Raw genomic sequence first — 27,206 nt, 5'->3', positions numbered from 1 at the left:
TTTGCAAAAAGGAAAATGTCACAATATATTACCTTTTTGTCAATACATTACATTCAATGGGAAAAAATAAATGTTACTCTGGTTAGGCTCAGGGTTAGGGGTTAGGGTTAGGCTCAGGGTTAGGGGTTAGGGTTAGGTTCTGGGTTAGGGGTTAGGGTTAGGCTCAGGGTTAGGGGTTCAGGTTAGGTTCCGGGTTAGGGGTTAGGGTTAGATTCAGGGTTAGGGGTTAGGGTTAGGGATTAGGGTTAGGCTCAGGGTTAGGGGTTAGGACCATGGTTAGGGGTTAGGGTTAGGGTTAGGCTCAGGGTTAGGGGTTAGGGTTAGGTTCAGAGTTAGGGTTAGGCTCAGGGTTAGGGGTTAGGGTTAGGCTCAGGGTTAGGGGTTATGTTCAGGGTTAGGGGTTAGGGTTAGGCTCAGGGTTAGGGGTTAGGGTTAGGTTCAGAGTTAGGGTTAGGTTCAGGGTTAAGGGTTAGGGTTAGGTTCAGGGTTAGGTTCAGGGTTAGGGGTTAGGGTTAGGCTCAGGGTTAGGGGTTAGGGTTAGGCTCAGGATTAGGGGTTAGAGTTAGGCTCAGGGTTAGGGGTTAGGGTTAGGTTCAGAGTTAGGGTTAGGCTCAGGGTTCAGAGTTAGGGTTAGTCTCAGGGTTAGGGGTTAGGGTTAGGTTCAGGGTTAGGGGTTAGGGTTAGACAAACAAACAGACAGACAATTCTCTGGGTAAATTATTCAGAGACAGACAAACAGACAGACATACACTCATAGACAGGATGGCAGGCAGGCATACATACAGACAGTTTCAATGTATCAAGTCAGTCTAAAGTACTGTGACCAATAGCCTCTTCATAATTCATTTTTTTATTTTTTTTATTTATTTTATTTCACCTTTATTTAACCAGGTAGGCAAGTTGAGAACAAGTTCTCATTTACAATTGCGACCTGGCCAAGATAAAGCAAAGCAGTTCGACAGATACAACAACACAGAGTTACACATGGAGTAAAACAAACATACAGTCAATAATAAAGTATAAACAAGTCTATATACAATGTGAGCAAATGAGGTGAGAAGGGAGGTAAAGGCAAAAGGGCCTTGGTGGCAAGGTAAATACAATATAGCAAGTAAAACACTGGAATGGTAGTTTTGCAATGGAAGAATGTGCAAAGTAGAAATAAAAATAATGGGGTGCAAAGGAGCAAAATAAATAAATAAATTAAATACAGTTGGGAAAGAGGTAGTTTATAGGGCTAAATTATAGGTGGGCTATGTACAGGTGCAGTAATCTGTGAGCTGCTCTGACAGTTGGTGCTTAAAGCTAGTGAGGGAGATAAGTGTTTCCAGTTTCAGAGATTTTTGTAGTTCGTTCCAGTCATTGGCAGCAGAGAACTGGAAAGAGAGGCGGCCAAAGAAAGAATTGGTTTTGGGGGTGACTAGAGAGATATACCTGCTGGAGCGTGTGCTACAGGTGGGAGATGCTATGGTGACCAGCGAGCTGAGATAAGGGGGAACTTTACCTAGCAGGGTCTTGTAGATGACATGGAGCCAGTGGGTTTGGCGATGAGTATGAAGCGAGGGCCAGCCAACGAGAGCGTACAGGTCGCAATGGTGGGTAGTATATGGGGCTTTGGTGACAAAACGGATTCATTCTAAGAAGGCTCTTAGTTTCTACCGCTGCAAGACCATTGTTTCCAATGGAGGTCAAAAATACTTTTGGGGCCAATTGAATCCCAATTTCATATACCGATGTGGGTGCCAGATTTGACTGCCTTCCGAATCTGACTGACCGTTGCGCCGATCTACGTCACAAACTGATGCTGATTTGCTGCTTCTCTCTCCACACAACTCTGCCCCATAGTTACTGTTGCTATAACTGACAGACGAGCAGTTTCAGGGAGAAGGGGAGACAGATTGGGAAAGCAAGGTGCTGAAACGAAAGCTAGCAATATGATGGATAATATGTAGCTAGCTAGTTAGTATCTTAAATATTTTAGATAGCTGGCTATGGTGAGAGGCAACAGTGCCATGTAGCATGCTTCCGTCCATAGCATGAGCTGTTCAGTATGTGTCGAAAGTCCTTTCTACTTCGCCCATTTTTTAGAAGATATAACGTTAGCCATCAAATAACTACAAAAGCGCTGCTGCTTTTCTCAACATCATGGATGCCCTGAATTTATCAGGCTCTGTCAACAGATCAGTTGGGAAAAGTGATGGGCTACATTCTGCACACGTCACAGTCAGTGTGAACCGGAAGGACTTGACACAACGCTGGCACAAACAAGATGTATCTACCTACAAAACAGACTTAAATGGTTCCAGTCTGCCGTGAAGCGTTCATCCATGTATATGGGTAAGATTCTAATTCTATTTTCAGATATAATTTAAAATTTAGTCTGAAAGCCATTTTTTTTATTGCAAGTTAAATTGTACTGCAGGTTAGCTAGCGAACGGTAGCTTGCTGGCTCGCTAGGTAACGTTACGTGTATGATCTGTGTAGTAATATTATTTGAATCAGAAATCTATTTGCGTTGCTAGTTATAGCCTAATGTTAGCTAGCTAACATTGAAACTAGTTTGTTAGCTTTAGCTACTTGCAGATTCATACTACAGCTATCTCAATGTTTGTATTGGTATTAATATGAGTTGGGATTATTATATATATTTTTTTGCGAGATAGCTAGGTTACTAGGGAGTGTGGATGGTGCCGTGTACACACACACACACACGCGCATGCACACGCACACACACACATACACACGCACGCGCACACACACACGTCTAAACAAAAGACTCCACTTCTGACAGATTATCACATGACCCATCAAGTTAGCCAGGTGTCTATGGGGGTAATTAAGGCCATCTATAGCAATTATTTCACATGACCCATCAATTCATCTAATAATTATAAAACATTGATCAAATATTTTTATCTGGACACTTGACATTATTTTTTGATATTGCTACTATGCAAGTAACAATTTCACTGAGCAATTTATCAAATCAAATCAAATGTATTTATATAGCCCTTCTTACATCAGCTGATATCTCAAAGTGCTGTACAGAAACCCAGCCTAAAACCCCTAACAGCAAGCAATGCAGGTGTAGAATCACGGTGGCTAGGAAAAACTCCCTAGAAAGGCCAAAACCTAGGAAGAAACCTAGAGAGGAACCAGGCTATGAGGGGTGGCCAGTCCTCTCCTGTCTGTGCCGGGTGGAGATTATAACAGAACATGGCCAAGATGTTCAAATGTTCATAAATGACCAGCATGGTCAAATAATAATAATTGCAGTGGTTGTCGAGGGTGCAGCAAGTCAGCACCTCAGGAGTAAATGTCAGTTGGCTTTTCATAGCCGATCATTAAGAGTATCTCTACCGCTCCTGCTGTCTCTAGAGAGTTGAAAAAGTGGAATGTTGTCACTGGTCTACACACAATACCCCATTCAAAGAGGAATGTTGTCACTGGTCTACACACAATACCCCCATTCAAAGTGGAATGTTGTCACTGGTCTACACACAATACCCCCATCAAAGTGGGATTATGTTTTTACAAATTTGTACAAATGAAAATCCTACAAGTAAAACCTGTTTCAGTCGGCTTTCTAACAGACTCTGGGGGGGGTGCATCTTTCGGAAGGACAATAACCTAAAACACAAGGCCAAAAATACGTTGGAGTTGTTTACCAAGAGTGGCCTAGGTTTGTGTTTCTAACCATTTGTCTAAAGAACCTGGAAAACGACTTGAAAATGATTCATAGTTTTTATTGTTTTGTTGTGGTTGTTGTTGTTGTTGTTGTTTTGTCATGACTGGTTTGAGATATCTGGCGTAAGACGACGGTGGCGAAGGATATCGTCGCTACTTATTGCGGACTCAAGTTCAGTTTTGAGATCGTCATTGGTGTAAGGTTAGCTGGACTTTTCTGACTGGTCTTGAAGCTTTGATAACCTCTCCCCGCTTGGCATGATGGCATATGTAGTGATTTTTTTTTTTTTATTACAAAAAACATCAATAATGTGACACATCAATTTGACACACAAAAAATATCATACATTGTGAGGAATATCCTTTTTTTGCTAAAAAAGGTGACCGGATGACGTTTTCCTGTGATACCATGTTGACTATGTAGCGAGCACGGTGCCATTAGGGATTCAAGTTGAGTTTTCCCCTGCATAGTGAAGTGGTTGAGGAGAGAAGATCACCAAAAGGTCTTGTTTATACGTATGTTCATGAATTTCAACTGACTTCCAGCAGATACATCTCATGCATACATTGACCTGTAGGATTACTAGGGAGTGTGGATGGTGCCGTGTACACACACACACACACACACACACACGCGCATGCACACGCACACACACACATACATACACACGCACGCGCACACACACGCACACACACACACACACACACACACACACACACACATGAATAAAACGCCAGTACTTGTGTAATTTCCCTATGGATTGGATAAGGAGCGTGACTCAGTAGCCAATCACCTGCCTCTTCCTCCTTCTCACCTCATATTCCCCCATCTAGATCCTTTAATCATTCAATCTGCCTAAGGGTGATTATAGTAAAAAAATATAAACGTATTTCTTTGGATCATTGATTTTTTACACCCCCCCCCCCCCCCCCCAATCTTAATCAACGTTGAAATGAACACAACTAAATTGAAACGGTGTAGAAATGATAATGGGCCCACACTAAGAAGATGGTGCCGGAGAAGATGGCTGCCATTTCATTGGCTCTTAAGGATTGCCCCCTTTTTTTCAATTTTCGCCTAAAATGACATACAAAAATCTAACGACCTGTAGCTCAGGCCCTGAAACAAGGATATGCATATTCTTGGTACCATTTGAAAGGAAACACTTTGAAGTTTGTGGCAATGTGAAAGGAATGTAGGAGAATAAAACTTTAGATCTGGTAAAAAAAAAACACCACAGACCAATGCTGGCACTAAGACCGCACTCTGTATACCGCCATAAGCAAAGACGAAAATGCTCATCCAGAGGCGGCGCTCCTAGTGGCTGGGACTTTACTGCAGGGGAAATTAAATCAGCTTTACCTAATTTCTATCAGCATATTAAATGTGCAACCAGAGGAGAGAAAAAAACTTGCCCTCTATTAGAAGGTGGTCAGATGAAGCAGATAATAAACTACAGGACTGTTTTGCTATCACAGACCGGAATATGTTCTGGGATTTTTATTTTTTATTTCACCTTTATTTAACCGGGTAGGCAAGCTGAGAACAAGTTCCCATTTCCAATTGCGACCTGGCCAAGATAAAGCATAGCAATTCGACACATATAACAACACAGAGTTACACATGGAGTAAAACAAACATACAGTCAATAATACAGTATAAACAAGTCTATAAGTAAAGTAGAGATAGAAATAATGGGGTACAAAGGAGCAAAATAAATAAATAAATACAGTAGGGGGAAAGATAGTTGTTTGGGCTAAATTATAGATGGGCTATGTACAGGCGCAGTAATCTGTGAGCTGCTCTGACAGCTGGTGCTTAAAGCTAGTGAGGGAGATAAGTGTTTCCAGTTTCAGAGATTTTTGTAGTTGTTTCCAGTCATTGGCAGCAGAGAACTGGAAGGAGAGGCGGCCAAAGGGAGAATTGGTTTTGGGGGTGACCAGAGTATATACCTGCTGGAGCGCGTGCTACAGGTGGGTGCTGCAATGGTGACCTGCAAGCTGAGATAAGGGGGGACTTTACCTAGCAGGGTATTGTAGATGACCTGGAGCCAGTGGGTTTGGCGACGAGTATGAAGCGAGGGCCAGCCAACGAGAGCGTACAGGTCGCAGTGGTGGGTAGTATATGGGGCTTTGGTGACAAAACGGATGGTACTGTGATAGACTCCATCCAATTTATTCAGTAGGGAATTGGAGGCTATTTTGTAAATGACATCTCCATAGTTGAGGATCGGTAGGATGGTCAGTTTTACAAGGGTATGTTTGGCAGCATGAGTGAAGGATGCTTTTTTTGCGAAATAGGAAACAAATTCAAGATTTAACTTTGGATTGGGGATGTTTGATATGAGTCTGGAAGGAGAGTTTACAGTCTAACCAGACACCTAGGTATTTGTAGTTGTCCACATATTCTAAGTCAGAACCGTCCAGAGAAGTGATGTTGGACGGGCGGGCAGGTGCAGGCAGCGATCGGTTGAAGAGTAAGCATTTAGTTTTACTTGTATTTAAGAGAAAATGGAGGCCATGGAACGAGAATTGTATGGCATTGAAGCTCGTCTGGAGGGCTGTGAGCACAGTGTCCAAAGAAGGGCCAGAAGTATACAGAACGGTGTCGTCTGCGTAGATTATTGATCAGAGACTCACCAGCAGCAAGAGCGACACCATTGATGTATACAGAGAAGAGAGTCGGTCCAAGAATTGAACCCTGTGGCACTCCCATAGAGACTGCCAGAGGTCCGGACAACAGACCCTCCGATTTGACACACTGAATTCTATCAGAGAAGTAGTTGGTGAACCAGGCGAGGCAATCATTTGAGAAACCAAGGCAATCGAGACAGCCGATGAGGATGTGGTGATTGACAGAGTTGAAAGCCTTGGCCAGATCAATGAATACGGCTGCACAGTATTGTTTCTTATCGATGGCGGTTAAGATATCGTTTAGGACCTTGGGCGTGGCTGAGGTGCACCCATGACCAACTCTGAAACCAGATCGCATAGCAGAGAAGGTATGGTGGGATTCGAAATGGTTGGTAATTTGTTTGTTGACTTGGCTTTCGAAGACCTTAGAAAGGCAGGGTAGGATAGATATAGGTCTGTAGCAGTTTGGGTCAAGAGTGTCACCCCCTTTGAAGATGGGGATGAACGCAGCTGCTTTCCAATCTTTGGGAATCTCAGACGACACGAAAGAGAGGTTGAACAGGCTAGTAATAGGGGTAGCAAAAAATTTCGGCAGATCATTTTAGAAAGAAAGGGTCCAGATTGTCTAGCCCGGCTGATTTGTAGGGGTCCAGATTTTGCAGCTCTTTCAGAACACCAGCTGACTGGATTTGGGTGTATTAGAAATGGGGAAGGCTTGGGGGAGTTGCTGTATGGCGTAGGTGTGATGGTTTCTAAACCCCCTGCTACTGTGATTTTTAATGTGAAATAATCTACAGTGGATCTACTGCAGTGCTGTTGACCGGAGTAGGGGTAGCCAGTTGGAAAGCATGGCCAGCCATAGCAAAATGCTTATTGAAATTCTAAATTATAGTGGATTTATCAGTGGTGACAGTGTTTACCCATCTTCAGTGCAGTGGGCAGCTGGGAGGAGGTGTTCATATTCTCCATGGACTTTACAGTGTCCCAGAACCTTTTTGAGTTTGTGTTGCAGGAAGCAAATTTCTGCAGGAAAAAGCTAGTCTTGGGTTTTCTAACTGCCTGTTTATATTGGTTTCTAGCCTCCCTGAAAAGTTGCATATCACGGGGGCTGTTCAATGCTAATGCAGTACGCCATAGGATGTTTTGTATTGGCATGTCAGGTATGGAGAGAACCAAGGGCTATATCTGTTCCTGGTTCTACATTTCTTGAATGGGGCATGCTTATTTAAGATGGTGAGGAAGGCATTTAAAAAAATAACCAGGCATCCTCTACTGACGGGATGAGATCAATATCCTTCCAGGATACCCCGGCCAGGTCATTTAGAAAGGCCTGCTCGCTGAAGTGTTTCAGGGAGCGTTTGACAGTGATGAGTGGAGGTCGTTTGACAGCTGACCCATTAAAGATGCAGTCATCGCTGAGATCTTGGATGAAAACAGCAGAGGTGTATTTAGAGGGTAAGTTGGTTAGGATGATATCTATGAGGGTGCCCGTGTTTACGGCCTGGTAATGCAGAGCGCCAAATTCAAATAAATTACTATAAAAATCTAAAATGATCTGCAGCCGATGTAAGACCATTAAACAGGTCAACATTCACAAGACCGCAGGGCCAGATAGTGTCTTCACTGACATGTTCAACATCTGAGTCTGTAATACCAACATGTTTCAAGCAGACCACCATAGTCCCTGTGCCCAAGAACACAAAGGTAACCTACCTAAATTACTATCGACCCATAGCACTCACCTCTGTAGCCATGAAATGCTTTGAAAAGCTTGTCATGGCTCACATCAACACCATTATCCCAGAAACACTAGATGCACCCCAATTTGCATACCGCCCCAACAGATGCAATCTCTATTGCACTCCACACCTCCCTTTCACACCTGGACAAAAGGAACACCTATGTGAGAATGCTATTCATTGATTACAGCTCAGCGTTCAACACCGTAGTGCCCTTAAAGTTCATCACTAAGATAAGGACCCCAGGACAAATCACCTCCCTCTGCAACTGGATCTTGGACATACTGAGGTGCTGCGCCCAGGTGGTAAGGATAGGTAACAAGACATCTGTCACACTATTCCTCAGCCCTGGGGCCCCTCAGGGGTGCATGCTCAGTTCCCTCCCGTACTCCCTGTTCACTCATGACTGCACGGCCAGGTATGACACCAACACCAAAATTGAGTTTGCCGATGACACAACAGTGGTAGGCCTGATCGCCAGCAACGATGAGACAGCCTATAGGGAGGAAGTCAGAGTCCTGACTGTGTGGTGCAAGTAACACATCCTCTCCTTCAACGTGATAAAGACAAAGGAGATGATTGTGGACTACAGGAGAAGGAGGAGCAATGACTCCCCCATTCTTATCCATGTGGCTGTAGTGGAGCAGTTTGAGAGCATCAAGTTCCTTGGCGTCCACATCACCAACTAACAAGGTCCAATCACAACACAAAACCTATTCCCCCCCAGGAGACTGAAAATATTTGGCATGGGTTCTCAGATCCTCAACTTCATTTACAGCTGCTCCATCGAGAGCACCCTTATGGGTTGCATCACTGGCTGGTATGGCAACTGCTCGGCCTCCAACCGCAAGGCACTACAGAGGGTAGTGTGTGGAGCCCAGTACATCACCGGAAGCAAGCTTCCTGCCATCCAGGACCTCTATGCCAGGCGGTGTAAGAGAAAGACCCTAAAAATTGTCAGACTCCAGCCACGCTAGTCATAGACTGTTCTCTCTGCTACTGCACGACAAGTGGTACCGGAGCACCAAGTTGAGTTCCAAGAGGTTTCTAAACAGCTTCTACCCCCAAGCCATAAGACTCCTGAACATCTAAGCAAATGGTTACCCAGGACTGCTGCTACTCATTTTAATATTAATTTATTTAACTAGACAAGTCAGTTAAGAACAAATTCCTATTTACAACAACGGTCTAGGAACAGTGGGTTAACTGCCTTGTTTAGGGGAAGAACAACAGATCTTGTCAGCTCAGGGATTTGAACTAGCAACCTTTTGGTTGCTGGCCCAACACTCTAACCACTAGGATACCAGCCTTAATAATCTGTCAATTATTAAGATTGACTCTTAATAATTCTACGTACATGTACATATTATCTCAATTACCTCGACACCGGTGCCCCCGCACGTTGACTCTGTACCGTAATACCCTGTATATAGCCTCCACATTGACTCTGTACCGGTACCCTGTATATAGCCTCCACATTGACCCTGTACCAGTACCCCCTGTATATAGCCTCCACATGGACTCTGTACAGGTACCCCCTGTATATAGCTTCCACATTGACTCTGTACCGTAATACCCTGTATATAGCCTCCACATTGACTCTGTACCGTAATACCCTGTATATAGCCTCCACATTGACTTTGTACCGGTACCCCCTGTATATAGCCTCCACATTGACTCTGTACCGTAATACCCTGTATATAGCCTCCACATTGACTCTGTACCGTAATACCCTGTATATAGCCTCCACATTGACTCTGTACCGTAATACCCTGTATATAGCCTCCACATTGACTCTGTACCGTAATACCCTGTATATAGCCTCCACATTGACTCTGTACCGTAATACCCTGTATATAGCCTCCACATTGACTCTGTACCGTAATACCCTGTATATAGGCCCACTATTGTTATTTTACTGCTGCTCTTCAACTATTTGTTGTTTTTATCTCTTACTTTTTCTTAAAACTGCATCGTTGGTTAACCCTATCCCTATAGCACTTATACCAACTTTGTTTTCTATGTGTTTGAATAAGATTCAATCCTCTGACCATATGATTAAAGCATGGCCTAAGGGTGTTTAACTAACCGGGTGTCTAATGGAGGGTCGCACATAAAACATATCATATTTCCTTGCCGTCAAAATTGACATAAAAAAAACGTCCTCTGTCCATCGCATTCAGAATTTATGATGGTCCCTGACTGTCTAGCTTTCATTTTGATTGCCAGCAAACTGGGCAGAGTAAAGATACTATAAATCAATTCCAATGTTATGTGAAATGCTTACTTACAAGCCTTAAGGCTACAGGGATAGGGTTAGGGCTATGGCGATAGGGTTAGGACTATAGGGTTAGGGTTAGGGCTATAGGGTTAGGGTTAGGGCTAATAGGGATAGGGTTAGGGCTATAGGGTTAGGGTTAGGGCTATAGGGATAGGGTTAGGGCTATAGGGATATGGTTAGGGCTATAGGGTTAGGGTTAGGGATAGGGTTAAGGCTACAGGGATAGGGTTAGGGCTACAGGGTTAAGGTTAGGGCTACAGGGTTAGGGTTAGGGCTACAGGGTTAGGGTTACAGGGTTAGGGTTAGGGCTACAGGTTTAGGGTTACAGGGTTAGGGTTACAGGGTTAGGGTTACAGGGTTAGGGCTACAGGGTTAGGGCTACAGGGTTAGGGTTAGGGCTACAGGGTTAAGGTTAGGGCTACAGGGTTAGGGTTAGGGCTACAGGGTTAGGGTTACAGGGTTAGGGTTAGGGCTACAGGTTTAGGGTTACAGGGTTAGGGTTACAGGGTTAGGGCTACAGGGTTAGGGCTACAGGGTTAGGGTTACAGGGTTAGGGCTACAGGGTTAGGGTTACAGGGTTAGGGTTAGGGCTACAGGGTTAGGGTTACAGGGTTAGGGTTAGGGCTACAGGTTTAGGGTTACAGGGTTAGGGCTACAGGGTTAGGGTTACAGGGTTAGGGTTACAGGGTTAGGGTTACGGGGATACTCTCTTCTCATCTACGTCAGGGAGAGATAACCCTCTATTTAATTCTACTGTGAGGAGATTCACCTGTCCTTCAGTTGTCACCAAGTTCCAACCTTGATTTATTTCTATGTTCAGACGATCCCTCAAACCCCCTACCCCAAGGGTATATGCCAGCATATCAAATTGTGATCTTGCATGATCTAGCGACCAGTCCAGGGGGTGTTGTACATCGAGCTGCCTCACGCTTTGATCCAGTCTGGCTCGGACAAGGCTTACTTTACAGGATTATTGACACAGGCACACGATAGTGTAACGACCGAGAAACACCACTCAGTCAACTAGACACGTCCTGTTGCTATGGAGATTATATCGATAACTTCTTTCATCCCTTCCTATCAATCGAACGCTACAGGAAGTGGTGTAATTTAGGTTATCGTCATAGAGGACTCATCCTCCAGTCCTACCATTCAGTCTCATCTGAATTCATCTCTAAAGTCTGATAAAATCCGAATTGTATTTGTCACATGCTCATCGAATAAAACCAGAGTTGACCATGAAATGATTGCTTGTGAGCAACTTCCAACGATAAAAAGTAAACAATTATAATAAAAAGAAAATGAATAACACTATGAATAAAATACACAACAACGATACCATATACAGGAAATACCAGATCAATGTGGATCTATGTACAGGAAGTACCAGTACCAGATCAATGTGGATCTATATACAGGAAGTACCAGATCAATGTGGAGCTATATACAGGAAGTACCAGTACCAGATCAGTTTGGAGCTATATACAGGGAGTACCAGTACCAGATCAATGTGGATCTATATACAGGAAATACCAGTACCAGATCAATGTGGAGCCATATACAGGAAGTACCAGTACCAGATCAATGTGGATCTATATACAGGAAGTACCAGTACCAGATCAATGTGGATCTATATACAGGAAGTACCAGATCAATGTGGAGCTATATACAGGAAGTACCAGATCAATGTGGAGCTATATACAGGAAGTACCAGATCAATGTGGATCTATATACAGGGAGTACCAGATCAGTTTGGAGCTATATACAGGGAGTACCAGATCAATGTGGATCTATATACAGGGAGTACCAGATCATTGTGGATCTATATACAGGGAGTACCAGATCAATGTGGAGCTATATACAGGGAGTACCAGATCGATGTGGATCTGTATACAGGGAGTACCAGATACATGTGGAGCTATATACAGGGAATACAGTACCAGATCAATGTGGATCTATATACAGGGAGTACCAGATCATTGTTGAGCTATATACAGGGAATACAGTACCAGATAATTGTGGAGCTATATACAGGGAATACTGTACCAGATCAATGTGGATCTATATACAGGGAGTACCAGATCATTGTGGAGCTATATACAGGGAATACAGTACCAGATCGTTGTGGAGGTATATACAGTTAACACAGTACCAGATCATTGTGGAGCTATATACAGGGAATACAGTACCAGGTCATTGTGGAGCTATATACATGGAATACAGTACCCGATCCTTGTGGAGCTATATACAGGGAATACAGTACCAGATCATTGTGGAGCTATATACAGGGAATACAGTACCAGATCAGTTTGGAGCTATATACAGGGAATACAGTACCAGATCAGTTTGGAGCTATATACAGGGAATACAGTACCAGATCATTGTGGAGCTATATACAGGGAATACAGGACCAGATCAGTTTGGAGCTATATACAGGGAATACAGGACCAGATCATTGTGGAGCTATATACAGGGAATACAGTACCAGATCATTGTGGAGCTATATACAGGGAATACAGTACCAGATCAGTTTGGAGCTATATACAGGGAATACAGTACCAGATCATTGTGGAGCTATATACAGGGAATACAGGACCATATCAGTTTGGAGCTATATACAGGGAATACAGGACCAGATCATTGTGCAGGGATACAAGGTATTTAGAGGTAGATGCACTACATGACCAAAAGTATGTGGACAGCTGTTTGAGAAACATCTCATTCCAAAATCATGGGTATTATTATGGAGTTTGTCCTCCCTTTGCTGCTATAACAGCCTGCACTCTGCTGTGAGGCTTTCCACTAGATGTTGGAACATTACTGCCGGAACTTGCTTCCATTCAGCCACAAGAGCATTAGTGAGGTCGGGCATTGATGTTGGGCGATTAGTCCTGGCTCACAGTCGGCATTCCAATTCATCCCAAAGGTGTTCGATGGGGTTGAGGTCAGGGCTCTGTGCAAGCCAGTCAAGATCTTCCACACCGAAGTCGGTGTATGGACCTTGCTTTGTGCACAGGGGAATTGTCATACTGAAACATGAAAGGGCCTTCCCCAAACTGTTGCCACAAATGTATGCTGTAGCGTTAATATTTACTTTCACTGGAACTAAGATGCTTTACCCGAACCATGAAAAACAGACGCAGACCGTTATTCCTCCTCCACCAAACTTTACAGTTGCCACTATGCATTCGGGCAGGTATCGTTCTTCTGGCATCCGGCGTCCCAGATTAGTCTATCTGACTGCCAGATGGTGCAGCGTGATTCATCATTCCAGAGAACACTTATCCACTGCTCCAGAGTCCAATGGTGGCAAGCTTTACGTCACTCCAGCTGACGCTTGGCTTTGCGCATGGGCATGGGCTTTGCGCATGTGTGCGGCTGTTCGGCCACGGAAACCCTTAATCTTCCACCTTGTCCCTCCTCCATCTCTGCGGACGACTTTGTCAACCACTTTGGAGAAAAAAAGGTTGATGACATCCGCTCCTCATTCACTCAGCCTATTGAGTCGACTGGTCCAACTCACACAGAACTACCCTGAACCTTGACCTCTTTCTCCCCTCTCTCTCCAGATGACATCCTGTTGCCAATGACATCCGGCCGCCTGACAACCTGCCCGTTCGACCCCATCCCCTCTTCCCTTCTCCAGAACATCTCTGGAGACCTTCTCCCATTCCTCACTTCCCTCGTGAACTCATCCAACTCAGTTGGGTCCCTTCTGACCCTTCTGACTTCAAGAGTCGCTCCCCTCAAGAAACCAACGCTCAACACCTGACGTCAAAAACTACAGTCCGGTATACCTTCCTTCTTTTCTTTCCAAAACACTTGATGATGCCATATGTGAACAACTCTCTCATAATGTCTCTCAGAACAATCTTCTTGACCCTAACCAGCCGGGCTTCAAAGTGGCTCACTTTACTGAGACTGCTTTCCACTCGGCCAAAACTGACTATCTCTCCTGTGTTCTCATCCTCCGAGATCTGCCTTCGACACCGTGAACCATCCGATCCTCCTCTCCAGCCGCTCTGCACACTTCTGGATTGTATTCTACCTGGTCGGTCGCTACTACCAGGTGGTGTGGAGAGAATCTGTGTCTGCACCACGTGCTCTCACTACTGGTGTCCCCCAGGGATTGGTTCTAGGCCCACTCCTCTTTTCTCTTTACTCTGCTCTGTCATATCCTCACATGGTCTCTCCTATCATTGCTATGTGGATGAAACTTAAATAATCTTGTCCATCCCCCCTTCTGACACCCAGGTGGCGACACACATCGCTGCTTGGATGTCAGCACAACACCTCAAAATCAACCTTGACAAAATGGAGCTGCTCCTCTCCATGAGAGGCTTTGTTCTCCAGTTATTTCGCAGTTTCCCATAACTTCTTGGGTTTAGACCCATAGACAGAGAACTGCTACTTAAAGTTACTAACTTTGGCCTCCCGGAGTTGTCTTACTGTATTTCTAATCAAATGTATTTCTAACAGCCAGTCAGCATGACCATTGGTGTGCCGAGTCTTTCATCAAATGGTGTTCTTGAGGTGGAGTAACTCTGCCAGATCCCGGTCGAACCAGGGGCGGAACCTGTTTATAATTCTAATTTTCTTTATGGGAGTGTGCTTGTTAACAATACCACTGAAAATATTTTAAAAAGAAAGTCCAAGCGTCTTTGACAGAGGGGATCAAGCTGATTCTATACCAATTTAAAGAGGCCAGTTCATGAAGGAAGGCTTGCTCATTAAAGTTTTTTAGTAAGCATCTATGACAAATCAAGACAGGTTGTTTAACTGAGCAGCCATTACAAACACAGTCTGTAAAACAGTGATCACTAAGGTCATTACAGATAGCACCAGACTGATACCTATCAGGATTATTTGTGAGGATAACTTCAAAGAGAGTAGCCTTTTCTGGGAGTTTGGAGTTATACCTTGTGAGATTGTTAATAATCAGAGAAAGATTTAGGGAGTCCCATTGTTTTAAGACTTCGTCAGGTGGTTAAAGCATGTCCCATTTTAGGTCACCTAGTAGGCAGGACCAATTCAGATTTAGTATAAGAGACTTAGGGCAAGTAGAGTACAGGCCGGTGCTGATGATGGACGATAACACCCAGCAACAGTCAAGAGCTTTTTGAAAACTGAATGCCTAAAACCAGGAAATTAAATTGTTTGGAGACAGACTTGGTGGAGACAACCGACCACTGAAGGTGATCCTTGGTAAAGATTGCCACCCCCCCTCCTTTGGAGGATGTCTTAGCGAGAAAAGGTTATAACCAGAAAGGATAACATCATCATAATTTCTTAACCACTTCTCAGTAATGACCAACACATCTGGATTGGAGCTGTGAACCCACACTTTCAGTTGATCCATTTTAGGTAATAAGCTTCTAGTGTTAATGTGCAGAAAACCCAGGCTTTTACGAGAGCGGAAATCAGTGATCCAGAAAGCAGAGCACAAGTCAGATTTGGGGCTAACAACAGCAGCCGGGCCAAGGTGTTCATGCATATTTCCAGATATCATCAACAGTAATCCAATCAGGGCACGGCAGAGGACAGGGAGAGCTCTGCAGTGTTGTTGTTTTTATGAAATTTGAATGTACGTACATTACATGGCTACAAGTTTACATTGTACAGCAATTTCATCAGGTAACATGAGAGGTGGTTAGAAGAGGATGGAAGGCCAAGAGTCTGTGTAACCAATAGAGAGTCAGTGTCCCCAGTGAGGGAACAAACATTGTCTGTCCCACGGTCGGGTAAACAAGCAAGTCCATAATCAACAAAGCGTGCCGCAGTCATGAGGCAAATAGCATAAAGCACAAGAATAACATAACAACGGCTTGGGGCTAGCCATTGTTCAAAGAGTCACTTGCCCCAACAAGATAACTTGAGAGAGTAGCTCTCTATCGAGTCTATAAAAGTCTGAGATAAAATAAATAAATAGAAGGCCAATCCTAGTTAGGCCTAATTAAAGAGTTTCTGAGTAAAGCTCCCTTAACAAGCTTCACAAGTTCTTTAGACTACATACAATTCAGATGAATCCAAAGTCTGCGGTGTAGGTGCATGTATGCTGGAGGCGAGCGAACGCTCAGTAGAGAGGGGAGTGGTGGTACCTGAACCAGCCATGGGGAGACAGCGCAGACAAGGACAAGATAGCCAGGTTGGATCCAAGCAGCAGTGCAACTGGAGTAGGGGTCACACTCACTTGGGAGAAGCTTTTTCTGTGGCTGAGTAGAAGAGGAGGCGTTCGACCTTATCCGACATGTGCGTGGTGGAGAAGGTCAAAAAAATATATCTGAAGCAAAAAGCTTGGTGAAAAACTTGGCTTGAGTTTCGATTAGCTAATTGCCAGCTATGTGTGGAGCCATGTCTGTTGACATCATACAATGCTTTCTGGTTCTTAGCCAGTAAAGCCTTCTGTCGTGAACAAACAGAGGGGAAAAAAGAGGGAGGGAGGGAGTCAGGTGCAACCCGCACTCCTGTAGCTTTTTACTGGTGGACATGAGGTTTTCAGGAACACATTGAAAAGTAACTTGACACTGTGTTGGTCAGTCAGCGTGCATTTTATTATAATGACGTGAATCAAATGTCATTGACAGAGGAGAGAGCAGACTGAATTAAAAAAAATATATATATATATATTTTTTTTACAATCGCTAGGACCCATTTCTCAATACTTAGGTCACTTTTTCAAAACCCTTCACACAGTGAGCACAACAGCAGTCTATGTGGGCTAAACTAGGGATCATTTTTCATTGCTTTGGCACAAAATGCATTCAATGACTACATCTCTCAAATTTCATGAATTATTTTCTCACTCAGACACGACCGCCACCAAAACTCTATGTACCTACATGTTTACCTACTCTTTTCAAAACTGGTAAACTTAAGTTCAAAACCTAAAATAACACAAAATTGAATAAGACATAAATTTGCTACATTTCTACAGTAATACCGTATTGAAATATATTCTAAATCTAAATAATGAAAATACTATCAAAACAATTAGACCAACCACAGCTGATTCCCATTGTAACTGAACACCTACTCAGGTGGTAGTCTTTCAATTACATTACCATTGTCACGCCTTGACCTGAGATTTCTCTGTTTTCTTTATATTTTAGTTAGGTCAGGGTGTGACTAGGGTGGATATGCTAGTTTTTGTATTGTCTAGGGGTTTTGTATTGTCTAGGGGTTTTGTATTGTCTAGGGGTTTTGTATTGTCTACGGTTTTGTATTGTCTAGGGGTTTTGTATTGTCTAGGGGTTTTGTAGGTCTAGGTATTTGTATGTTTATGGTGGCCTGATATGGTTCCCAATCAGAGGCAGCTGTTTATCGTTGTCTCTGATTGGGGATCATATTTAGGTAGCCATTTCCCCTTTGATGTTTGTGGGTTCTTATTCTATGTTTAGTTGCCTGTCTGCACTATTCGTATTAGCTTCACGTTTGTTTTGTTAGTTTGTTCAGTGTTCTTTCTTTATTAAAAGAAGAATGCAAGCATACCTCGCTGCACCTTGGTCTCCTTCATATGACGAACATGACAACCATCTACACAAAAGGGGACATCTTAGGAATAATGCTGTACTGTAATGTAAACATTGACCCAGCCAGAGATAGAGAAGTGGCTGGCAGAGGAAGAAGAGTGGCTGGGAGAGGAAGAGGAGCATGTATGCTTGGTTGGAAGAAGACTGAGAGGAAAATCAAGAGCCGTAGTCTCAGATGAGATTAGGGGCTGCTATAACTGATCATGTAATAAATCATGGTATATCAATGAGAGAGGCTGGTCTGAGAGTGCAGACAAATCTGCAACGCTTCACAGTGGCATCTATTCTGACAAATTTCCGGCAAAACAACAGGTGAGATGTGCATTCTGCAAGGGGCATCTGACTGAACTGTTCATTTCAGAAGTAAATTGAACAAAGCCTCCAAACCCACTTGTGTGTAATTGTTTTTGTATTTCTGCTTAGGACCCAACGGTTACCTCCTACAGGCAGGAGAGGTAGGATCTTCACTGCTGTGCAGGAAACTGCAATCGTTTATATGATCATCAGAAACAATGGCATAAAACTCAGAGATTTGGGATGAGTGTTGGCAGACAATGTAAGCACCACAAATATATCTAGAGTCCTGAAACAACATCAAGTCAGGATGAAGCAGTTGTACACTGTCCCCTTTGAGAGGAACTCTGAACGAGTCAAGCAACTCAGGAACCAATATGTCCAAGTAAGATGACTATAAAATACAGAACTGGTTTTGAACAAAACCAAACAAGGCAGAGGCACACAATGGCATGTTTTAAGGTATAATGTAAACTACTGTCATAACCTAACTCTTATGTTGCCTTGTGGATTTATTTTAGAGAGTCATGGAGATTGGAGCCAGGCAATTACCCCTCGTCTTTGTGGATGAGGCTGGTTTCAACTTGGCCAAAACACAGCTGCAGGGAAGGAATGTGATTGGAAAAAGAGCCATAGTGGATGTCCCGGGCCAGAGGGGTGCCAACATCACAATGTGTGCATCAATATCCTCTGATGAATTTCTGTTACACAAACCGCTAATTGGGTCGTGCAACACCGAGCGTCTCATTACATTCCTGCATGACCTCTATGGAAGGGTTGTGACAGGTGAGGAAAGGGTTGCAGTGAGGCAAAATCGGCCAACGTTTGTAATTGTGTGGGACAATGTGACATTTCCCCACTCCCATACAGTCACCGAGTGGTTTACAGCCCACCCCAGGATGGTGTCACTTTTCCTCCCACCTTACTCACCGTTCCTCATAGAGGATTTATTTCCCTCCCTCCTTTACTCTCCATTCCTCAACACCATAGAGGATTTATTTCCCTCCCTCCTTTACTCTCCATTCCTCAACACCATAGAGGATTTATTTCCCTCCCTCCTTTAATTCTCCATTCCTCAACACCATAGAGGATTTATTTCCCTCCCTCCTTACTCTCCATTCCTCAACACCATAGAGGATTTATTTCCCTCCCTCCTTACTCTCCATTCCTCAACACCATAGAGGATTTATTTCCCTCCCTCCTTACTCTCCATTCCTCAACACCATAGAGGATTTATTTCCCTCCCTCCTTTACTCTCCATTCCTCAACACCATAGAGGATTTATTTCCCTCCCTCCTTTACTCTCCATTCCTCAACACCATAGAGGATTTATTTCCCTCCCTCCTTTACTCTCCATTCCTCAACACCATAGAGGATTTATTTCCCTCCCTCCTTTACTCTCCATTCCTCAACACCATAGAGGATTTATTTCCCTCCCTCCTTTACTCTCCATTCCTCAACACCATAGAGGATTTATTTCCCTCCCTCCTTTACTCTCCATTCCTCAACACCATAGAGGATTTATTTCCCTCCCTCCTTTACTCTGCATTCCTCAACACCATAGAGGATTTATTTTCCTCATGGAGGTGGAAGGTTTATGACCACCATCCACATGATCAAATGTCCCTCCTGGATGCAATGAATGCTGTATGCCTGAACATATCTGCAGAAGATTGCCAGGGATGGACCAGGCATGCCAAAAGATTATTTCCTGGGTGTATTGCCCAAGATGACATAAGATGTGACCTGTGGAACCTGTGGCCAAATGCAGAAGACAGGGTTGACTATCATTGCTACTGTATCTGTATCGGTAGATGGTGTATATACAAAATATTGTATTTTGGAATCACTCAATGCCATAAAATGACATATTGAAGCATATTGCATCGTCTGATTCATTCCTGTAACACATACTGCAGTGAATTCTAAACAGTAGAGAGGTGTCATTCTTGTTTTGTAAAGAAAACACAGTGTAATGCTACCTGTTGTTAGTGTTGTTTAGGTCGTTGTTTTATGAGTGACAACGTGTGCTTGTTGGGTGACAACCTTTGCTCATGTTATGGAAGAACGAGTTGATTTGAGACATGTATGAAGTGCTTTGGTAATTTTAGTGCATTTTTGAACGTGAAATGAACTGCTGTGCCAAGCTAAAATTTAGTTAGAAGAACCGTGTGAAGAGTTTTGAAAAAGTGACCTAAGTATTGAAAAATGGGTCCTAGCGATTATTATTATTATTTTTTAAACAAAATTGTCATGCACAAGGTAAGGAATACATCAGCTCAGGATATTCTAAAAGAAACGCGTGTGTTTTAAAATAGCAGCATAGCAAAGTTCCCAAAGTTTAATGTACTGGATAGATATAACAGCAGCCAATAACCTTCCTTATCAAAATGTCACAGGGAGAATTTGAGGTAATCCTCTCTTCAGATCTACTTCTCCAATGAGCTCCTCACTTCCCTCAATAGGATGTATTGATAGGCTGTGAGGCAAGGATATAGGATATGAGCAATCTAGAAAAAATTGTTTTGATATTCACCGCTGTTTTCGTTCTTGCCAACCAACCCCTCTCGTTCAGCTGTAATGGATAACATTTTTTTTTCTCCCCACAGTAGATAATTAACAGATTATAACACCAATAGAAACGAGGCTTCACTGTCGGGCACAGTCACAGGCAGACAGACAATGCCCCAAAAGAAAGAAAATTGGGATTGTTTGTTATCTAAAAACAACACGCAATTAACTTGCCTCCCCCATACACCACTACCCCCCCCCCCCCCCCCCCCTTTACAGGAGGAAAATCATTTAGCTTTTACACAACTCTTTGCCGAAGGAAATGGATTTCTGAATGAATCAGTTTTAAAGACAGTGAGGCCTATAAAAGGACCTTTTGTGAGAGAGAAAGAGCATGAGAGAGCGTGACTTAGAGAGAGAGAGAGACAGAGACAGAGAGTCAGAGAGACAGAGAGAGCGTGACTGAGAGAGAGAGAGACGAAGGGAGAGAGAGAGAGAGAAAAAAAGGAACCAATTCTTCTGATTTTGAGGCAGTAAAAACAGGGAGGTGCTGGGTGTGTCTAATGCTGGTAGTGACTTCATTATTAAATGAGACCAAAGTTTACAACCATGATAGTTCTGATTATGATTACGGCAAGTAGAGGGCAGTAGTAGTAGAGGGGAGCGGTAGAGGGCAGCAGTAGAGGGGAGCGGTAGAGGGCAGCGGTAGAGGCGAGCGGTAGAGGGCAGCAGTAGAGGGGAGCTATAGAGGGGAGCGGTAGAGGGCAACGGTAGAGGGGAGCGGTAGAGGGGAGCGGTAGAGGGCAGCAGTAGAGGGAGTAGTAGAGGGGAGCAGTAGAGGGAGTAGTAGATGGGAGCAGTAGAGGGGAGCAGTAGAGGGAGTAGTAGATGGGAGCAGTAGAGGGAGTAGTAGATGGGAGCAGTAGAGGGAGCAGTAGAGGGGAGCAGTAGAGGGAGTAGTAGATGGGAGCAGTGCAAAGACAAGCTACACACTTGATGATGGAATTGCCTATCCTACAGATTTTGTTTTGTAGCTTAATTAATAATGACAAAAGTTACTTTGAAAAAGCATTTCACTACATCTAAACTACTTTTGATAATTTGTCAGTTGGTGTAAAGTACTTAAGTAAAAATACTTAAAAGTACTACTTAAGTCGTTTCTTGGGGTGTCTGTCCTTTAATTTACTATTTATATTTTAGACAGCTTTTACTTTTACTCCACTACATTCCTTAATAATGTAGTTTTTACTCCATACATTTTCCCTGACACCCAAAAGTATTCGTTACATTTTGAATGCTTAGCAGGACAGGAAAATGGTCCAATTCCCCCACTTATCAAGAGAACATCCCTGGTCGGCCCTACTGCCTCTTACCTGGCAGACTCACTAAACACACATTTAGATTGTAAATGATGTCTGAGTGTTGGAGCGTGCCTCTGCTAAGCTATAAAAAAATAACAACAACAATAGTGTGGTCTGGTTTGCTTAATATAAGGAATTTAAAATGATTTCTACATTTTCTTTTGATAGTTAAGTATATTTGAACAGAGGAAGTTTTACTCAAGTAGTGTTTAACTGAGTGACTTGTTTTACTTCAGTAATTTTCTATTAAGGTATCTGTACTTTTCACAACACAGTCAGAACCAATATGCTATAATAACTAGAATAGAGATGGTAGAATGTGTTAGATTAGAGACAGTAGAATGTGTTAGATTAGAGACAGTAGAATGTGTTAGAATAGAGACAGTAGAATGTGTTAGATTAGAGACAGTAGAATGTGTTAGAATAGAGACAGTAGAATGTGTTAGAATAGAGACAGTAGAATGTGTTAGAATAGAGACAATATTGGTACCGATAGTGAATTGCTCAGGAAGGAGATGCGTTCTGTCTTCTAGAGATGAACGTACTTTGGTGCGAAAAGTGCAACTCAATCCCAGAACAACAGCAAAGGACCTTGTGAAGATGCTGGAGGAAACCGGTAGAAAAGTGTATATATCCACATTAAAACGAGTCCTATATCAACATAACCTGAAAGGTCGCTGAGCAAGGAAGAAGCCACTGCTCCAAAACAACCATAAAAAATCCAGACTACGGTTTGCAACTGCACATGGGGACAAAGATTGTACTTTTTGGAGAAATGTCCTCTGGCCTGATGAAACAAAAAAATAACTGTTTGGCCATAATGACCATCGTTATGTTTGGAGTAAAAAGGGGGATGGCTTGCAAGCCGAAGAACACCATCCCAACCGTGAAGCCCGGGGGTGGCAGCATCATATTGTGCGGGTGCTTTGCTGCAGGAGGGACTGGTGTACTTAGCAAAATATATGGCATCATGAGGCAGGAAAATTATGTGGATGTATTGAAGCAACATCTCAAGATGGATTTTTTTTCTTCTCATTTTGTCTGTCATAGTTGAAGTGTACCTATGATGAAAATTACAGGCCTCTCTCATCTTTTTAAGTGGGAGAACGTGCACAATTGGTGGCTGACTAAATACTTTTTTGCCCCACTGTATATGTTGTATTTACAATGATGTTTGTTCTTCACTGGTTGCCCTTTTCTTGTGGCAACAGGTCACACATATTGCTGCTGCTGTGATGACACAATGTGGTATTTAACCCAACAGATATGGGAGTTTATCAAAATGTGTTTTCTAATTATTTGTGGGTCTGTGTTATCTGAGGGAAATATGTGTCTCTAATATGATCATACATCTGGCAGGTGGTTAGGAAGTGCAGCTCAGTTTCCACCTCATTTTGTGGGCAGTGTGCATAATGTATATGTGTAGATATATCTAGGACCAAGTGATGGATAATGAGCAGTTGCAGCAGTGTACGTGATGAGTCAAAAAGTTCTGAGTCAATGCAGATAGTTAAATATAAATAGCTACCTTGACTAACTATTTAATAGTCTCGGGTGTAGAAGCTGTTCAGGAACCTTTTGGCCCAGACTTGGCACTCCGGTACCGCTTGCCGTGCGGTAGCAGAGAGATATGTCAATGACTTAGGGGCTTTAGTGATTAACAATTTTGAGGGCCTTCCTCTGACACTGCCATGTGTAGAGGTTCTGGATGGTAAGGGAGCTCGGCTACCCTTTGTAACGCCTCGCGGTCGGACGCCGAGCAGTTGCCATACCAAGCGGCGATCCCTCCACTACAGCCCTGTCAACGTGGATGGGGGCATGCTCAGGCCCCTCCATTTCCTGTAGTCCACGACCAATTCCTTTGTCTTGCTCACGTTGAGGGAGAGATTTTTTGTCCTGACACCACACTGCGAGGTCTTTGATCTCCTGTAGGCTGTCTCATCGTCGTTGGTGATCAGGCCTACCACTATTGTGTCGTCAACAAACTTAATGATGATGTCGCGAGTTGTGCACGGCCACACCGTCGTGGGTGAACAGGGTGTACAGGAGCGGACTAAGCACGCACTCCTGAGGGGCCTCCGTATTGAGGGTCAGCGTGGGGGATTTTATTCATGAAGGCGGTGACTGATGTGGTAAACTCCTCAATGTCATTTGATGAATCCCAAAACACATTCCACAACATTCCTGTTTTTTAGCATTTGATGAATCCCAAAACATATTCCAGTCTGTACGCGCGAAACAGTCCTGTTGCTTAGCATCCGCTTCATCGGACCACTTCTGTATTGAGTGTGTCACTGGTATTTCCTGTTTGACTTTTTTGCTTGTATGCAGGAAGCAGGAGCATAGAGTTATGGTCAGATTTACCAGTCTGTGTGTGGAGTAAAGGGGATCTAGAGTTGTTTTTCCTCTAGTGATACGCTGGAAAATATTATAGTTTTTCTGCATTAAAATCACTGACCACTAGGAGTGCCACGTCTGGATGAGCATGTTTTTGTTTGCTCGTGGCCCTATACAGTTTTCCTGAGTCTGGTCTCAGTGACAGCATCGGTTTGTGGTGGTAAATAGACAGCTACGAAAAATATAGATGAAAACTCTGGGAGAAGATGTAGTTTTACTAATGTATTCTGATTCTAATCTGAATTTAGGCTGAGAACGTCTTCAGGAAGTTTATCACGACTTCCACCGAAGTTGGCTCCCCTGCCTGTTCGGGCGGTGCTCGGCGGTCGTCGTCACCGTCCTACTAGCCACTACCGATCCCTTTTTCCGTTTGTCTGTTGGTTTAGTCTTATTAGTTTCACCTGTGTGTATTTTAGTTTAATTAGCGTCCTTATATATAGTAGGTTGTCCCGCCCTTGTTTTGTGCGGGATTGTTTTTTGTTAGTCTGTCGAATGGTGGTTTTCGTGTGTGTATTCTCCGGACTATTTGGTACTGTGTGTTTGGGCTGGTCTATTGTATGTTGGCGTGACCGTTTTGTGCCCCGGAGAATAAATTGACGATCTACTGAACCCTGCTCTCTGCGCCTGATTCCAACCCACCACTCCTAGTATCCCGTGACAAAGTTAACATCGTTTAGATACGTTCATACATAACTGACTGAAACAATTACTCTACATTATAATGTGCATTCTCCATATGCATTCATCTTCACATAACACAGTGTTAAAGTTATTTATAGTGTGTTTCTGTTCTCTCTGTTCAGCTGATGTGATTCCGGACCCCGACACTGCCATCCTGTCTGAAAACCTGACCAGCCTAGACATCATCCTGTCTGAAAACCTGACCAGCTTAGACATCATCCTGTCTGAAAACCTGACCAGTCTGAGAGAGAGTGAAGAGACAGAACAGCTTTCTGACAACCCATAGAGTTTTTTATTAATTTTTTTACAATATATGTATTGCTATTTTTTACAATTTAACAATTATCCACAAAATAAGACATAAATAATGCCCCGGTATTCCTCCCACCTAGCCAAAACAGCTACATCGTGCAGGACAACGACCCTAAACACACAGCCAAGACAACGCAGGAGTGGCTTTGGGACAAGTCTCTGAATGTCCCTGAGTGGCCCAGTCAGAGCCTGGACTTGAACTCGATCAAACATCTCTAGAGAGACCTGAAAATAGCTGTGCAGTGATGCTCCTAATACAACCTGACAGAGCTTGAGGATCTGCAGAGAACATTTGCAGAAACTCTCCAAGTACAGGTTTCCCCAGCTTGCAGCGTCATACCCAAGAAGACTTGAGGCTGTAATCGCTGCCAAAGGTGCTTCAACAAAGTACTGAGTAAAAGGTCTGAATACTTATGTAAATGTGATATTTTGTGTGTGTTTATATCCATTTGCAAACGTTTAAAAAAAAACGTCTCTTTTCTATTTTTTTTGCGTGGTCATTTTGTTCTCATCAATTTACACACAATAATAACAATTTAATCAAGTTTAGAATAAGGCTGTAACGTAACAAAATGTGGAAAAAGTCAAGGTGTCTGAATACTTTGTGAATGTACTATATATTATAGTCTCTCTGGTGTACAGTTGTAAAGACCCTATGTGAAAGGTTGAATTGCATGAAATTGTACGTTGTGTTAAATTAGAGACACTGAGCATCTAAAAAGAGCCGTTTCTCATCCTCAAAAATGAGACTAAGGTCATCAATCATCATGCTACTTCATGCAGAGTTTCATCGTTCCCCAACAGAGCTTGAAGACTGGAGTACATGTAACAAATGAAACCTTTTACCTCTTTCCTCTCCAGACACAGTGTGTCAGTTATAGGTCACGGACTGAATCATACCTCCCTGTTGAGTGGCAATATAAAGTCTAACTTTATAACTCTAACCCTTCTGTTTGTTTCCGGACCAATCAATATATTTAGCGTTTTTAATGAAAGGGTTGATTGTGAGACCTAGTAAAGCTTTAGGTGGGGCTAATATCTTAGATGCCAATGTAACGGAGGGAAGACACTCTGCCTCTATCTATCTCCACTAATATAAGGTATAGATGCCAATGTAACGGAGGGAAGACACTCTGCCTCTATCTGTCTCCACTAATATAAGGCATAGATGCCAATGTAACGGAGGGAAGACACTCTGCCTCTATCTGTCTCCAAGAGGGTGAACATGCATCTTGCCATACCCACACAGCATTTAACTGAGATGCCCAGTAATTCAACTGGAGGTCAGCCTTCCTTCTAAGTGTGGTTTGCATAAAGTTGTGAGTTTCACTCTGGGTGTGTGTGTGTGTGTGTGGGGGGGGGGGGGGGGGGGGTCCTTTTCCACAGAAAGTAAGAGAAACTGCTAAATCACCCCATCTATCCAATTCTTCCCCAACCTTTTTGATAAGTGGAGTATAGTTCAGATGATATGTCTTAATAATTTCAGAAGGACTTTGCAATCCCAGATATGTCATTTTCTGAGGTCTCCAAGATTGGGTTCTGCATAGCTGCCCTGTTAAAAGGCATGATTATACTCTTCGATAGGTGTATTTTATATCCTGAAAAGATCCCATATTCTTTCAGCATGTCAACTAATGCTCAGTGTGACATGTCTGGTTTAGTGAGGTAAAAGAAAATGTCATCAGCATATAAGGAGACCAGATGTTCACGCCCACCTATACGAACACCATGGATGGATGAGATGAGATCTGAAAGCTTTTGCCAGTGGCTCTATAGCCAA

The 27,206-nt window shown here is 43.2% G+C and overlaps 1 long non-coding RNA gene across 1 annotated transcript; it reads left to right on the top strand.

Annotated features, from left to right (window-relative positions):
* Positions 1 to 2,235: 2,235 nt before the first annotated feature.
* On the top strand, positions 2,236 to 25,907 carry LOC149981378 (uncharacterized). The gene is made up of 2 exons (XR_016482767.1): positions 2,236 to 2,337; positions 25,237 to 25,907. It is a non-coding gene; the product is annotated as an uncharacterized LOC149981378 (long non-coding RNA).
* The last annotated feature ends 1,299 nt before the right edge of the window (positions 25,908 to 27,206 follow it).

The sequence above is a fragment of the Oncorhynchus mykiss genome, chromosome 8, assembly GCF_057628025.1.
Source record: "Oncorhynchus mykiss isolate SJ-2025 chromosome 8, ASM5762802v1, whole genome shotgun sequence".
NCBI lineage: Eukaryota > Metazoa > Chordata > Actinopteri > Salmoniformes > Salmonidae > Oncorhynchus > Oncorhynchus mykiss.
This window is presented reverse-complemented; position numbering and strand designations above follow the sequence as displayed.